Genomic DNA, 3,334 nt, shown 5'->3' with positions numbered 1-3,334 from the left:
TTTTACTTCTGTCTTTTATATGAAGAGTCTGTTATATTTTGTGATTGAGTACTATGCTGGCATATTTACAGTGGCTGTCAACACTGTGAATATTGTGTTGGTGCTACAGACACATATCATTAACATCATCATTTATTTCTCATGTGAGATTCGTAGCCTTAATTCATTATCTGGAAACAAAGTGATTTGGAAGCTATGACTATACCACCTAAATTTTGCTTAGAAAGAATGATGAGGCTGCGCGGGCAGTGGAGGAGGTAGAGGCGGCAGAGGGCGAGGCGAGACCTGGAGGAGATCCGGCACCATGGCACAGTTTGTATTCGAGAATGATCTGCACTCCCTGCTCCAGCTGGACACATCTATTGTCAACGCACCTCCTGCTCGTTGGCAGCGCAAAGCCAAGGAAACCCCTGGGCCCCCCCCCTCCCCAATGCGCACGGCCAACCGATCGCACAGCTCCGGAAGAACGCCAGGCCGGACTCCTGGCAAATCTGGTCCCAAGACACAAAGCACCCCCAGTAAGGCAGGCGGGGATCGCTACATCCCCCATCAAAGCACATCCCAGATGGAGGTGGCTAGCTTTCTGCTGAGCAAGGAGAATCAGCCAGTCAACCACACCCCCACCAGAAAGGAGCAACAGAAAGCCTGGTCCTTGAATCTAAATGGTTTTGATGTGGAAGAAGCCAAGATCCTCCGGCTCAGTGGGAAGCCCCAGAATGCCCCCGAGGGCTATCAGAACAGCCTTCGGGTGCTGTACAGTCAGAAGGTCACCCCAGGTTCCAGCAGGAAGAAGACCTGCCGCTTTATCCCCTCCCTCCCTGACCGCATCCTAGATGCCCCTGAAATTCGAAATGACTACTACCTGAACCTCATGGACTGGAGCTGTGGCAATGTGCTGGCTGTGGCTCTGGGCATGTCTGTGTACCTGTGGAACACAGGCTCAGGGGAGATCCTCCAGCTGCTGCAGACAGAGCGCCCAGGGGACTACGTGTCCTCCGTGGCCTGGATCAAGGAGGGAAACTACCTGGCCGTGGGCACCAGCAGTGCAGAGGTTCAGTTGTGGGATGTCCAGCAGCAGAAGAGGCTTCGAAACATGAGCAGCCACACAGCATGTGTGGGTGCCCTGCCTGGAACAGCTACATCCTTTCTAGTGGGTCTCGGTCTGGCCACGTCCATCACCATGATGTCCGAGTGGCTGAGCACCACGTGGCCAAGCTGAGTGGACACAGCCAGGAAGTGTGTGGCCTACGCTGGGCCCCTGATGGCCGATACCTGGCGAGTGGCGGCAATGACAACTTGGTGAATGTGTGGCCCAGTGCCCCGAGTGACGGGGGCTGGGGTCCCTTGCAGACCTTCACTCAGCATGTGGGTGCAGTCAAGGCTGTGGCGTGGTGTCCGTGGCAGTCTAATGTGCTGGCCACTGGAGGTGGCACCAGTGACCGGCACATCCAGATCTGGAACGTTTGCTCAGGAGCATGTCTCAGTACGGTGGATGCCCAGTCCCAGGTGTGTGCCATCCTCTGGTCCCCACACTATAAAGAACTCATCTCTGGCCATGGCTTTGCCCAGAACCAGCTGGTCATCTGGAAGTACCCGAGCATGGCCAAGGTGGCTGAGCTCAAAGGTCACACGGCCCGGGTCCTGAGCCTGACCATGAGCCCTGACGGCTGCACTGTAGCCTCAGCTGCTGCTGATGAAACCCTGCGCTTGTGGCGCTGCTTCGAGCTGGACCCTGCGCAACGGCGGGAGCGCGAGAAGGCGAGTGCAGCCAAGAGCAGCCTCATCCACCGGGGCATCCGCTAAGGCCGGCCCCAGCTCCCTTCCTGCCCACTGGGTTTTATTTTTCTAATAAAGACATCTGTCCCCCTGAAAAAAAAAATGATGAGAATGACATATCCATCTCACTTTTAATATTTTCTAAATCCCATGTTTGTTTATAGGATACATCAATTTTCAATCTTTTAGTAGGAAATGGGGCTTTTGGGGGGATGTGATTTCTTTCTTTTTTTGCATATTTTAAACTTACTACAAATTCTTGTCTAGCTTCATTGATAAGAGGAAAGAATAGAAAGTATATTGCATAGGGCTAGGCATAGGCCAAAGGTACCAGAACCAGAAGCTTGGATCATGACTCTAAGGTTTGTAGCCACAGTTTTTTAGGTAAGGACCATATCCCCTACCAAATTTTGGTAGGGGAACATCAGATCTTCCTTTTTTGCTTCAAACTCTTTTTCTTTTTTTTGGGAGGGCAATTGGGGTTAAGTAACTTGCCCACGGTTACACAGCTAGTTTTTTTTTGTGTGTGTGTAGTTGTTAAGTGTCTGAGGCCAGAACCGAACTCCAGTCCTCCTGACTCTGAGGCTGGTGCTTTACTCACTGTACCACCTAGCTGCCCCTTTGCTTCAAACTCTTAACGTGATTTGGTATTTAATTTCTTTCTGTGTTTTAGTTCTTAGGTCTGAGTTAGTTATGACACCGTCTATTTTTAAACCTTACACTACACTCACAACATCTCTGGCATGTTCATCTATTCTATTTTAAAATTCATTTTCTCTAGATTATGAAGATTTAGATTTAAAAAAAAAACCTTATTTAAATGATCTTTTTTAAAAGTTCTTCCCTTATTCTAGCTTGGTTTCCCAAATGACCAAGTACTTTTCCCATTTTGGGTCCTATCTACCATTAACTTTCTTTTTTAAAAAATAAAAAATTGAGGAATTGTTATTTTAACATAGCTAACAAGCATAAACACACAAAGCTCCAAGTATCCTTCATGCAAACCAGTAAGTGGAAAAATACAAAAGAATGTTTACATAGGAATGTAGTAGAATATCATTGTGATATAATAAATTGGAAAGATGAAGAATTCAGAAAAGCATGGGAACACTAAATATAAAGGCAGAATCAGGAGAATAATATTCACTGTAACTATAATAATATTAACAAACATAACACTAGGGGCAGCCAGGTAGCACAGCGAGTAAGAGCACCGGCCCCCCTGTGTTGGGATGACCTGGGGATAGAATCCGGGATCAGACACTTAGCACCCACCCAGAAACACCTGGCTGTGTAACCTTGAGCAAGTTACTTAACCCCAATTGCTCATAAACAAACAAACAAAAAAACCATAACCTTAAAACGGCCAAATGCATATCAGAAGCTAGGAACAATGTTAGTGGCAGAGAACAGGTGACAAAGCATTTTTTTGTGTGCTGGTAGAGAGATAGGGGAATGGGTGCACAGTACTACATATATACAGGGCTGTTGATTTGTACATCAATACAAATATAACTGGTTTTCTTTGTTATGAGGTAAGATTCAAAGGACTATAACA

General features: G+C 47.4%; 1 pseudogene; it reads left to right on the top strand.

Annotated features, from left to right (window-relative positions):
- The first annotated feature begins 234 nt into the window (after nt 1-234).
- LOC138170611 (cell division cycle protein 20 homolog pseudogene) lies at nt 235-1,879 on the top strand (annotated as a pseudogene).
- Nucleotides 1,880-3,334: the final 1,455 nt, after the last annotated feature.

Source organism: Petaurus breviceps, unplaced genomic scaffold (genome assembly GCF_028583685.1).
Source record: "Petaurus breviceps papuanus isolate PSGF00001 unplaced genomic scaffold, PetGlider_PUasm1.0 126, whole genome shotgun sequence".
Lineage (NCBI taxonomy): Eukaryota > Metazoa > Chordata > Mammalia > Diprotodontia > Petauridae > Petaurus > Petaurus breviceps.
This window is presented reverse-complemented; position numbering and strand designations above follow the sequence as displayed.